The sequence below is a fragment of the Odocoileus virginianus genome, chromosome 20 (genome assembly GCF_023699985.2).
Source record: "Odocoileus virginianus isolate 20LAN1187 ecotype Illinois chromosome 20, Ovbor_1.2, whole genome shotgun sequence".
NCBI classification, from domain to species: Eukaryota; Metazoa; Chordata; class Mammalia; order Artiodactyla; family Cervidae; genus Odocoileus; species Odocoileus virginianus.
The window spans coordinates 28,096,685-28,109,664 of NC_069693.1; the positions used below are offsets into that span (position 1 = coordinate 28,096,685).

The 12,980-nt window shown below is 49.7% G+C and overlaps 1 protein-coding gene across 1 annotated transcript in view; it reads left to right on the forward strand.

Annotated features, from left to right (window-relative positions):
* Nucleotides 1–1,725: 1,725 nt before the first annotated feature.
* The window catches only part of CDH11 (cadherin 11), a 149,226-nt gene continuing 137,971 nt past the window's right edge, over nucleotides 1,726–12,980 (forward strand). The window contains exon 1 of the mRNA XM_070451205.1: nucleotides 1,726–1,940. The gene's annotated coding sequence lies outside the window, so the exon portion shown is untranslated. The remainder of the gene's footprint in view (nucleotides 1,941–12,980) is intronic.

Sequence of the window (12,980 nt, forward strand, 5' to 3'; positions counted from 1 at the left end):
TTCGAGAAGTAAAGGGTGGGGGTGGGGGGTGCACTTAAGAGCAAAAGAAATGAGAAACGGCAAACTCAGCGGCCTCACCCTCAGCCCAGGAACCAGTTTAAGGGCCACCGGGACTCGGAGGGCGAAGGACTCGGCGGCTCTGCCCCGGACGCGGGCGGCGGCAGCCTTCCGCGCCTCAGGGATCCCAGAATCGCCGAGAAGCCCGCGGGCACCCGGGGGGCGGGGGCGTGGTACCCGGATGGCCCCGCCCCGCCGGCCGCCCCCGCGCGCGTCCCGGGCGCCGCGTGCGAACGCCGGGGCTCCGTGTGCTTCGCGGACTCGGGAGCCCCGGGCGAGGGGCCCGGGGGCGGGCTTTGGTCGCCCCCCTCGGTCCCGCCACCCCTCCAATTCAGTTCCCCGTTCGCGCGCTGTCCGAGGCGCTCTCTTCCTTTTTCTGCCTCTTTTAATGTTAATTCTTCGGCCCGACTGCATCCTTCTCGCCCCCTCCCCCCTCCTGGCGAACCCGTCCCTCCTTTTCGGCCCTCATCGCGGTCCCTCCTGGGATTCCAGTTAGCCTTTTGCTGCTTCATCTTCCCTCCGCCTCTGCTTTTTCCGCCACCTCCCACCCGAGAAACTTGTTTCGGCAAGGGGTCCCCCTCCGGTCACAGTTGTCCCCCTGTCTCCCTAGGGACGGCAGCGTGTGCGGACCCCAGCATTGTTCCCCGAAGCAAGAGCGCCCCGCCCAGTCCCTGGCGTGATTCCGAAGCCCGGGCCCGGCCAGCGTTTTCTCCTGGCGACTCCGCAAGGGCAGGAAGCAGGCCCGGGGCCCCTTCTTCCAAGGAGTCTTCTTAGAGGGGTACAGTGCGGGACTCAGGAAGGAGGCGGGCCCTGAGTCCTTAGGCCGGGTCTCCCGCAGAACCGCACTCTCCACGGAGCCTGGGGTGGGGGGGGCGAAGCGAAGGGGCCTGAGGCAACAAGTGACTCTTCGTGCGGGCGGGGACCACTGTACCTGCCTGGGGCGGGGGCCGGGCCGACCCTGGCTAAGCGATCCTGGCCCCCCTCCCCGGCCCCGTTCCCCTTACGTACACTAGGCTTTAGAGATGGGTGGCGGGAGGGAGATCTGGGAGAGAAGGAGACGTGGCTCTTCCCAAGTCCAAAGTCTCCCTCCTCCAGGTTTCACCATCCGCACCCTTAGCAGAGTTTGCTAGGGATGGAGAGAGGGGGCAGGGCAGAAGCCGCCGACGTGGAGGGATCTTTGGAACGCGGGGTGGTGGAGTGAGGGGGAACAGTTCCCGATTGCCTCCCCCACTTGGGCGATGCTTTCCCCCCTACCCACCTCTCAAGCCTCCTGGGCCACGGCCCAGCCTGACCAGCTGGAGCGGATTTGGGCGAAGGAGGAAAGAGGGGCCCTGGAGCCCTCCCCAGCTTTCCTCTGCCGCCCTCCCTGATTGGCTGTGCGTCCCTGGAGCCCAACTTCAGTCGCTCCAGACTCCATCTGAGACTCAGGGGATCCGGAGTGCGGCGACCCAGAGCGGGGTAGGGGGGTGGCCACGAATCCCGGGGCTGACATCCCGGGGGTCCCTTGGGGGAGGGGCGCGGACGGGCCAGCCCCCGCAGCCTCAGCGAGGCCCGGCTAGCCGCGTCTGGCGGCCTCGGCTCCTCTCCGCCCCCCCGCCCTTTCCTTCCCTCCCAGCGGCGGCCTCCCTCCTTCTCCGCCCCCCCCCCCCCCCCGCCCGCCACCTCCCCCCGGTTTCTCATTCCTGCCACTAGCGCGCTCGGCGGCTCATTCCGCGGCCGCCGCCAGCCGAGGGGAGCGTCGCGAGCGGATGCCGCGGGGGCCGCTCGCAGCCGCCGCCGACTTGTGAATGGGACCCGGACAGGGGCCGGGGCTGACACCGCTGCGCTCGCCCTGCTCCAGGGACCGACGGCCCGCATCCCGCGCCCACCCTCCGGGGCCCCAGGTGAGGCGCGCCGCCAGTGCCCTCCTCTCGCCTGGATGGGGCTTCTTTGGGGGTGGGTGCGGGGGGGGCTGGTCTTTGGATGAGAATGTCTGGCGAGCGGGGTGGGGAGGAGAAGGACTGACTCGACAGGGTTTCACAAATGCTAAGGGGACTGGGGAGGGCGGAGGTAAGAGAAGATTTGTTTAAAAATCGAAAAGGAAGAAGGGAGCCAGTTGTGGGCGCGGGCAGCTCAGGGGACAGAGGCGCCAGATGTGCGCTCGTCTCTCCCTGCAGCTCCGGTCTCTTAGCGGGTCTGCGCCGAGGCCTCGAGAGAGGGGCTTTGCACCCGGCTGGAGCTGGAGGCTGCAGGGCTGCGCCCCGGACGCGCCGACCGCCCCCGGTCAGATCTCCGGGGGAAAGTCGCCCCCAGCGCGGTGCTCGCCCGCCCTCCCGCCCGCGCTGCGCCTCTTTCCGAAAGCGATGACATGACCGAGCTCTGCAGGGTCCCTACCCCTTCCTCCTCTATCCCGACCTAGCGCTCCCGGGGACTCAGTTCCTCCATCGAGATAGCCGGGGAAGCCCCGGAAAACGGCAGGAACCCAGCTCGGGTCGGCAATTTCCCCGCACTTTTAGAGCGTGGGTTTGGGTCCGCTGACTGCGGCTCGGGGGGGCTGCTGACTGCGGCGAGCGCTCCAGCCTTCAAGCCGGAGTGTCTTCGGAGGGCTCCGGGGGAAGTGTGTCAGCTCCCGCCAGCTCCAGGGGCGATACGTGAGCGGCTCAGACTGGGGCTCGCTCGGGCTGAGGCTTGGCACAGCCTGCCCGGGTCAACGTTAACTTTGCGAAGCGAGCCTTCCCCGCAGCCTGCGCCTCCTCCCGGAGTGCGCCGAGCCTTTCCAGCGCCGCGCGCACGACCTCCCTCCCACGTCTCTGCCCCGAACCGGAGCGGCGAGTGAGGAGCCTGCAGAAACCCGCAGAATGTGGGGACGGCGAGGAGAGCACCCCTTTCTCCCTACACCCGGGTGTAGCTATAGGAGGCTCGGCTGGTGCTATGAAGAAGAGAGTCCCCAGAGAAAGTGGGGTCAGCGAGCGTCACCTCCCCCCCCGCCCCGGGTCGCGCTTCTTCATTCCTTTTTTGCCAAGGCCTTGTTCCTCGTTTTCTGGGGGTGAGGGTGGAAGTGGGGACGGGGTGGGGTAGGGAGCGGTGGTGTTCGCACGCCTTCTTCTCCCGCGTGAAAGGTTTTCTAAATGCTTGAAAAAGAAAGCCCTGTTGCTTTGCTGATAATGCAGCAGGGATTTCACGGGCCATCGCACTGCTATTAAGAAATTGCATCTTCTCATCATTTAATAACGCCACCTCTGCATGACGACGGGTCGTTCCTAAGGGGTGGGGTAGAAGGTTGCTTCTAAAACCCTGCTGCATGAAGGTATAGACATGCCTGTAAAGTCTTCCTTCCCCAAACAAATCTTTGTCGGGTGGCTCTGAAATCGTGCCTTGTTTTCCTCTAACGATCATTCCTATCGGTTTTATATGAGGCAGAGTAAGTTTTCGGTTTAATCACAGGGAAGCCACAATGATTAATCTGGTGAGAGGACATGGGTCGATGTCTTTATTACTTGGGCTTGCGGCAGGCATCGCTGGTTTTGCGGAGTGTCTGGATTTCCCGGGGAAGGGGACGCAGAAGTGTTCTCAGGAGCGAGGATCCGCCAGCATCGCATAAGCACATTTGCCACGCGGGGCTCTGAGAGCTAGAGCCTAATACGATGAAAGAGAAGAGACGAGGCTGACCTTTATTTCATTAATCCTGGAATTATTTTTCCTACAAATACAGAGATGCAGACAGCAGAATCCAGAAGTAATCACTCCCAAACCCCAGCTGCAGGAGAGCCTAGTCCTAGTCCAGTAGAACAAAGGAATAAAAGTTGCAAAACAAAGAGACAGAGGGTTGGGGCCAAGGCCAGTGGGACCCTGAAGCTCCTGCTCACTGAAGTTCCTTAGTCATGAGCTCTGATTCAAAGTTTTAGAGCTGGCCAGTGGGCCCTAGAATTCAAACCTCTCTGCAAGACTGAAATCCTGCCTAGTACAATGGAATGTGAGTAGTTTTCAACTACAGACCAAGGAAAAGCATCTGAGAGGACAGGAAAGTTTCCTTGAGTGAGAATTAGCTCTACATGCTGTTTTTGAAACAATGCAAATTAATACATTTAAAATGTCTTGCAGTCACATTTTATTATTCATATATTATTATGATCCTTTTTTTCATGTTGTTTTGGAGTCTGTATAAGTTGGTCATTTTACTATATTGTTAGGGAAAAAAAAAAACCTCTCCCCACCTTTGGGGAAGGGAGCTGCATTGGAAGGATTGAGATAGGATAATCTGTTGAGGCCCAGGCATGTCGATTTATTCAAACTGAGCTTACCAGAAAAATAGGCTTTGGAAGTAGCTCTAATTGAAGCAGTGGACCATCTTGATAGCACTTCAGAACTTTCATTATGTTCTGCATTCTTATCTGAACGCTAGACAGTAAAATTACTAGAAACGCAAATTCTGTTTTCAATTAAGATGCAATCTTTTGTTAATTTGAGAATTTTTTTAGAAGTTACAACTTTTTTTTTTTTTTTTTTTTTGACCCAGAACTCACGGTTCCTTTTTGCAGTGGTGGCTGTGGATGTGTGTGTATGTTTATTTGTTCCTGAAAAGGGGTGGGGGCAGGGTTGGAGAGCCATGCCATGATTTGGGGGAATACGGATCAATTTCATGCTCCTTTAATGCACTTGTCTTCATAATTCATGGTTTTTCTTCCAGTTTGAATAGAATTACATGGCTGCTTTGTAAAGATTCTGGTTTGGGGATCTTCATATGGGAAGTGCCATGACTTTGACCTCAAAGCTTGATTTACAATGCCAGAGCTACGCTCCCTTGAGCATAGTGTGTCTCAGAACCTTGCCTGTGAATGTCTGTGACTTATGAAGTTGACAGTTAACGTAAACTTTGATCTGTGATATTCAAAGCTATTTTCGGAACCATCTAAAGGAGATCTGCAAATCTGATTTTAGTCTGCCTTCATTTTCTATACATTTATGTAGGCAGATGTTCCAGAAACATGATCATTTTGTTTAAGTTTATTTTCAATGTTGATTTATTTCACTTTGATCATAGGAATACCTTATCATTAAATAATGATAAGACAGTAGTCTAAAGAGTTTGAAAGCCGGTAGCCAACCTTTTTTTTAACTGTCAAATTTGCAGAATAACTACTATCAATTTGTACATTTTTTTTTCCTTACTAGAAAATCTCACTATTGTGTAAATTCACCAGCCAGTGATTTAAGGGATTGAAATGTGCTTGGGATATTTTCCCCCCTTATGCAATTGGTCATTGTTTCATAAAAAGTTACCTGATTTGTCAAGAATCCCTGTCCTAGATTTACCAGCCACTGTGGTTGTCAGTCTTTTTGGTTCAAAGTTATTGCCCCTGAAATATGTAAATGTCTTTGGTCCGCTCTCTCTCTCTATGTGTGTGTGTGTGTTTGTGTGTTATTTAAGGGACTGGGGAAAAACATCAACAGGTCTGGTAAAAAAAAAAATTTTTTTAAAGCTGGAGAAAGTTGGACAAATTCTGTTCTACCAGTATGAGTAAGAGTGAGGTTTCCATCAGTGTTACTATGATAGCCATCCACAGCCTCCTCTATGGGCAAAGAAGAACTCAAGAAAACACTCGAGGAGGATAATTAGACATCTTCTGCTATAATTTTACCCTGACATTGAGAGCCTTGTGCATCTCTGGAAATGGGTTCCTTCGCGGAAGATTGCACTTCTGGCCACTAGAGGGCAATGGCACCCTGCTCCAACTTTGTGCCTGGGGCCCATCTGCTTTTGAGGGCACCATGAAAAGCAGTTTTGTTACCACCGGCCTTGTCTGGACCTCTCAGGAGAGACCGAATTCAATCTAGCTGTGGTTCAGGCTACTGCTTCAGCAGTTTGTCAGGATTAACATCTTTCTAGTCCGTGGATCCTGTTACCTTCCGTCTCTTCTTCCCACCTTGGAGTTTACTAGAAAGTTGCAAAATCTGAATCTTGAAATCCTCTGAGCAGGAGATGAGGGGGGCTGGACTGTATAATAAACAAGGTCAGTTCTCACTGAGGCAGTGATCTGGAGGGTTTTCTAGTTCTTTTTTTTTCCCTGCAAAAAAAGCATCATTTCAGACTCCCAAGGGGGAAGGCAAGGAGTAAAGAATGGAAATATTAGTGAGATTGCTGTGATAACATTGCCTATTCTTTCAAGAGGTTTTGAAGATGTCTGCAAGGCATTTTTAATTTGCAAAAAAGAAAAGCAGTTTGATCTTTGGTTAAACACTTTGGGGCATGGAGTTTTAATATAACAGTAAATGTTTTACTATTACCTTTAAACCATTCTTGATTTTGCTGTACAAAAGCTAACTTTAGCAGAGTAAAATTTAATTCAAGATTGGTCCTCATGCACTGGAGTTTAATCATCTGACTTTTTTTTCCCCTGCTCCGTGATATGGAAATTACTGCTTATGATTAAATTGCATATTCCAGGCTGCACAAATTTATATTTGTTACTGTTTGATAGTATCATTATGAATTTAGAAGAAGAATGAAACAAAAAAAAAACCCTAATGCTATATTATAATTAAGAGGAAAGCTCTATTTTAAAAAAATTACTGGCTTAAGTGGATTCTTATTTGTATCTTTTTTTTTTTTTTTTTAACTGAATATAGTTGCCTCCCTGGTGAATCAGCAGTGGAGTTCTTTGCAGCTCTGAGTATGTTGGAATGCATGGGCAGTTGATGAAGGAGGAATCAATGCAAATGGATTATGAGAGGGAGTATTAAGTAACTCAGTTGAAAGTAAGACAAAGTGTTTTGTAAACCAAAGCTCACTTACTGCCTGGACAGTTTATTTAACTTTAAAAACGAAGGCACTTTTAATTTCTAAGTGCTTGTGAATAATGCACGTTTGTTAGAACTGGAGGCAAAATTTCACTGTTATTTGGTTTAATTAGTTGTCTGACAGTTGCAGAGTTCTGAGATGCTTATTGAGATAAAGCATTGTTCTCAGAGTTTCTATGGTCAAGGTTTTTGCTCAGGCAGAGAACCTAGTACCCAGGATGTTAAATGAGATGGGAGTTAAGAGAGAAGAAAGGAAGAAAGAGGAGGGGGGAGAAAAGAGTGTGGGAGAGACTGCGGATGCCCTTTCTCATGGCAGGTCAGGCACTGGTGTCTCTCTCTCCTTTCCTCTCTTTTTCTACTCATTTAGACCATGCGAGGTGCTGAATCCAGAAAGCTGGCATAAACAGCTCCACAGGCCACGGTAAACAGTGGCCGGAGCCTTATTCTCTCGCCTTCTGGCACTGAATACTTGTCAAAGGATACTGTGAATAAGCACTGCCTTTTTCTGCCTTTCTCCTGGTTGTTCCAGTTGAAGAAAAACCTTCACTTCCTCCATGAACTTCTTTATTTGCCAGAAATCCTCCTGACACGGTCCTCTGTGCTGGCATGATTTCACAAATTAAGATTACTTCTCTATGTTCACTTTTCCCTGAAGAAAATGTCTTCAGATGCAGCATCTTCCCCACCATGATGACCACCTGCCATGGCAACTGGAGCAGTGGAAGCCCTGCCCTGGGTTTAGTTTAAGACACACAGAGATCTCTTCTCAGCCATCATTAGGCTTCACCGGTGAGAGGAGTGGGAATTAAGGGCAACATCCTGGCCATGGATGCTGTTTCATTCTCAGGAAGAACAAGCACGGATGAAGGCCGGGACAGACAGAGCATATCAAATTACAGTGCATTCACCCCCACCGTGATCTCTGGGTATGTGCTACCGGTGGTCACATACCAAACAGTCAGCCCTATTTCCATCGTTCCTGAGGCCTGGACCACCTATTCAGACTCGGAGTTGGTATTGCGGAGCAATCAGGCCAAGATCAGGGTGAGGAGAGTGAGGTGAGGACAGGCCAGTGCAGACTTAGATCCTGACTGTATTTGAAATGTTGATATTTTGCTCATCATGGAGGTTTTTTTTCCCTAGTGATCTTGATTTTTGAAATATTTCCTTAAAATATTATTTATCTTGATTTACTGAGTTTGGGGGGTTTCCCAGGTGGCACTAGTGGTAAATAACCTGCCTGACAAAGCAGGAGACATCAGAGAAGCAGGTCTGATCCCTGAGTCTGGAAGATCCCCTGGAGGAGGGCATGGTAACCCACTCTGGTATTCTTGCCTGGAGAATCCCATGGACAGAGGAGCCTGGTGGGCTATAGTCCATGGGGTCCAAAAGAGTCAAACACAATGAAGCGACTTAGCAGTAACTGCAACTGAGTTTATTGGCATCCCCTTATATTTTGTGCCCACGGACAGAGCCCCACCTGACTCACCCTGGTTCCAGCCCTGCCCAGCAGTCTGATTCTTCTCAGTTCCAGCTCCACCGCTTGCAAAGTAGGAACCCAAGACTGAGCTAAGTAACTTCTTTCAGACTCAGCTACCTCATCTGTAAAAATGGACCTAGTCATAATATCCATGTCCTGGGATTGCTATAAGATAACAGAAGAATTGGGTACAATGTCTGGTTCATGAGTGCTCAGTAACTGCTTGGGACTTTCTGTCCTCTCAGAAAGAGACCTGGGCTTCACTTTTATAAACTAACCATCACAGGTAGAAGTTCTTCCCCATGACTCTTTGGCCAAAATCCTGCACTAAACTTTCCCTTTGGCTTGAGGGCCCTCCCAATTAGTGATGAATTGTTTATTAGAACCTGCCTTTTTAAAAAAAAATATATTTCAGAAGTTTAAGTGATCCATCCCTTTTCCATTTAAAATATTCAAGAGGCAGTCAAGATTTGAGAGATAATTATGGCTTTTGAAAAGTTCCTGCCTCCTGGATACCTTTGCATTTTCCCCTGCTCATTTTTACATATGGGCTGCTGTGGAAAGTTACCCTTAAGTTATATCTTACTGGGAAAGTTGGCTAAGCCTGTGATGTTGAGATATTTGTCACAAGGTCTGCCTGTCTTTAAAAGGGACTCATTACTATTCCAGACTAGCTGAAATGATAATTAGTCTCTTGATAAATTGTCGCCATTTTCCAGAATATTCCTGTTTGTTTTTCAGGTAAATGTAGTTTGGGGTTTTCAGGAGGATGAGCTGTGACAGTCTGACTCCTGAAAAGACTGCGACTTGAAGAAGTGCTTGCCCTGTCTGTGGTCTTCCTCGGGCCCAGGCAGAAGCACAGTGATTTGGCATTGGGTTAAAAATAACAGGAATCCCCACCCCCATGCAGCCCTCCATGGCATTCCGACTGTTCTCACAGCCCGTGTCACCATCAGGCTGCAACTTCCAAAGCTCCTAGTCCTTCCAGGTTGGCCTGCTGTGTTCCGTCTGCAGCTTTCCTATGTCATCTGTCCCTACCGCAGGTTCCCTCCTGCGATCCCCCCGAGCATGCGGCACCACGAGAGCGAGGCACTGCCTGTGTTTGCCTGGAAAAGGCCAGGGGAGAGGGCCGCCTTGATGAGATAGGACCGTGCATCAGGTCCCTCCTGTATTCTGTGCAGTCACCCTGTGAGGAGGGTGCTGTCGTCTCCACTTTACAAGTCGGGAAAATGAGCCCCAGGAGGATTCAAGACACTCGTCCTAGCTCACCAGGCCGGAGGAAGGAGAGCCAGGTGTCGAAGCCCGTTCTGACCCCACAGGCCAGCAGTTTCCTGCCGTGTGTGGTGGGTGTTGCAATCCCGGTCCTCTTGGCTTCCTGGAAAAGAGCAGTGGGACAGAGAGCCGAGTTGACGGCTCGACCCTGTGCCCCTACAAGCTCCCAGATGTTGTCCATTAAAGGAGCCTCTGAGATCTCATGGTTGAACTCTCCTCTCTGCAGGGTTTCTGCTTGTCATTGATCCTGCAGCTTCCTAAATGTCCTGATGACAGCCCGCTAACGACATCTCAGGAAACCCCTGACACCAGAGGCAATTCATTAACTCTGTTCATTAAAATATCCCGTCATATAAGGAGCTGAGACATCTTCTGCTGTAACTTTCTCCCAGTAGTCTCTTTGCCCTGCTCCCTGGCACTTTTTCCTTCTCCTGAAAGCCCTGCAAATACTGGAAAATGGCATCTGATAACAGTTAAAATCCATCACGTATTGAGTACTAAGCTAGATTCAGGCTCTATGCTAAGGACATTCTATAATGTGAGACTTATCTGCAGCAACCTATGAGCTGGTTAAGATAATTGCTAGCATCTTACAGAGGAAAAAAACCTGGAAATTTCCAGGGTTGCATCGCTGTTAATTGGCAAAGCTGAGATTAAAAGCCAGGCATCCAACAGCCAACTTAACCTGCGTCAGGGTGGGTTGTTCAGCTAGCCTGGTGAGGTTACAGACCTCTCACCATCCTCATCTCTCACATCTGCTTTCATTCCGTTTTGTCATTGTCCCCTCTAAACATGTGGCAGCTTAAATTAGAGTCTCTATCATGGCCTATACTGTAGAGTGATTGGACCTCCTATTTCCTGTAATGAAAATTGGACATCTCACTTTACCAGGCAGAATTCTCAGGAATCAGGTGTCTGAAGTCACTTAACTGAGCTGTTGGCTATCCTCATCAACCATCTTTCAGAGATGAGGGTCCAGGGGCCCATAGAAGAACCACGACTCGCCTAATATCACATGGTAATATAGGAACAGGTGAAATAAGAAGTGAGTGGTCTTGGCTCTTAATCCTATCTCTTACCACTATCTAAAAGCAAAAGCCTTTTTATTTTTTTTTTTAGAGTTGATATATCTGTGGACTGATTATGATTTAAACATATCACTAGTTAAGTATATATATAAAAAAGATTCACCCTATAATATTACTTGGCAGTTAAGTTATAACATCTAAATACGGAACTTTGTATGAATCTTTAATATTTTGAAGTCATGGTTAGCCAACCCAGTGTCATTTGATAATATTTTGCAGTATATACCATTTTATTTCATCCTTCAGATCTGTCCTACTTTATAGATATCTACCACTAATATCTCTATTCCGAGTTTCCATAAGTAGCAGTAAGAATGGTGTCACCACTTTGCCACCCCTAAGCTTTCACAGGGCCCTCTGGCAGGGTTTGGTTTGCACTCCATCTGAAACTCATTTCACTGTCCCCTACTTTTAATGAAAGGCCTGGGCTGGGAACACTGAAATGGTCAAATCACAGGGCCTTTCCCCAGAGAGCTGACAATATCACTGGTGAAGAACATACTAAAATCTAAAGGCTGCATACAGTCAGTGCTCAAAGGAAGTATAAGCAAGGAGGACCACAGTGAAGACAAGCCACGTGCAGTTCAGTGATCAAGGATGATTTGGGGAAGGGAAAAAAATCACTGCATTCCTGCATGGGGGGACGGGACCCAAGAGACCAACCAGACTAACACATTGTGCCACCAGGTCCTCCAGTCCTGGCTCCACATGCCAGTGATAGCCAGAGCGTCACTAGTCACAGGGGACTCCTTACCCCTGGGCACAAGCCACCAAGGCTTTAGGGACTTCCACATTTAGAAACACTCCCTTTGGGTTGATCCAAACTCTGTGTCCCCAGAGGTGGTAATCTTGGGTATGAGCCTTTGATGTTAGTGAGGGATAGATAGAATTCTCCCTCCCCGTTGCAGCTGTTCAGTATCTGAGTGGTCTTCCAGGATACCGCCTCTGTCTCCTGTCTCCAGAATGGACACCTGTCTCCGTTTTGCCCTGCTCGGACAGCGGGACTGAGCGCAGAAATCTAGAGGCAGCTTAGACTATCAACTCCCTCTACACGTCTTTTATTGCAGCCCGAGGCTACATTACATTAGCTTTTATTGCCAGCCACATCACCCAGAGGACTTATGCTCCACAGTTTGTTTATTTGTTTTTCCTGGTGTGCTGCTGTTGAGCCACATTTTCCCACCTGTCTCTGCACGCAGAACACATGATGCGGCGCCTTCAGCAGTGTGAGGGAGTCAGGCTGCCTGGCTTCAGAGCTTGGCCCTGCTGCTTCCCAGCTGCTCAAGCCACGTATCTGTCTCTCAATGTCCTCATTTGTAACACTGGGTTAATAATACCAGCCTTGCAGGTGTGGTTCCGATATTAAATGATATTAATGTGTAAAAGTGTTTAAAGAGTGCATGGGATGAGGTTGCCGTTTTTGTTATCTCTGTTACATTACATATCAATATTCTGGACCCATTGATCCAGACTCCCAAAATGTTTTTAAATTTAAACCTTTAGTCTCTTGTGCAGAATATCTGTAATCCTTCTAACCATGCAATAGTTTGGCTTACTTAGATACCTACCTTTCTTATGAAAAACAGCAAGAACAACAAAACCAATAGAAGCAGGGACAGCACCTTGTTAACCACAGAGGACACTCCTTTTGAGTGATTCTACCTAGGTGGTGCTAGTGGGTAAAGAACCCGCCCGCCAATGCAGGAGACATACAAGATGTGGGTTCGATCCTTGCGTTGGGAAATCCCTGGGAGGAGGGCATGACAACCCACTCCAGTAGTCTTGTCTGAGGAATCCCAAGGACAGAAGAGCCTGGCGGTCTATAGTACATAGGATCGTGAAGAGTCAGACACAACTGAAGTGACTTAGCATGCACGCATGCCCTGGAATACAATATTCTTCATGTTACTCATTCCTTGTAATGCATAGTTGACATTTTGTTTGCTTTTTTGCGTGGCTTCATAGCGCCCAAATCACCTTCCTATGTTTGGAGAGAACCCACAATAAGACTGTAGAAAGTCTGTAGAAAGACTGCCCTCTTTCTACTCCACAGGCTTCAAGGGCCAGCATCTCTGTCCTCTTTCTCCTGGAAGGTAGAGTGGTGACTCAGTGTGTTTTAAACTTGGAATCAGTATCTTACACTTAGGCGCCTGTGTGCGTGCACACCCACACGAGCACACACACAAGCCCCGGCCGTGAAGGAGCCCCTGGATGCTGACCGTGAAGAGCCCACTGCGGTCTTGAGGAGCGGCTGCTGCACCATCGGCGGCCAGGGGTAACCGGAGGGGAGGAGCGAGCTGCGACTA